Here is a 221-nt window from a genome sequence, read left to right as displayed (position 1 = left end):
GGGAAACTCCAAACGGAAACAATATCCGGAATTTTGACCACAGAACATTCGCTATGGGTAAATTTTAAGTTCTAAGAGCACACCTAATATGTCGTGGTTTACTTAAGAAATAATTAACGATGATTCGTGTATTGTTGCAGGATATACAACGAGGACGAGGATATTTTGCAATTAAATTAATAACGAAGGCCGCAGGCCTGAGTTATTAATTAAAATTGCAA

The sequence above is a fragment of the Pecten maximus genome, chromosome 6 (genome assembly GCF_902652985.1).
Source record: "Pecten maximus chromosome 6, xPecMax1.1, whole genome shotgun sequence".
NCBI lineage: Eukaryota > Metazoa > Mollusca > Bivalvia > Pectinida > Pectinidae > Pecten > Pecten maximus.
Note: the sequence above shows the minus strand (reverse complement) of the source record.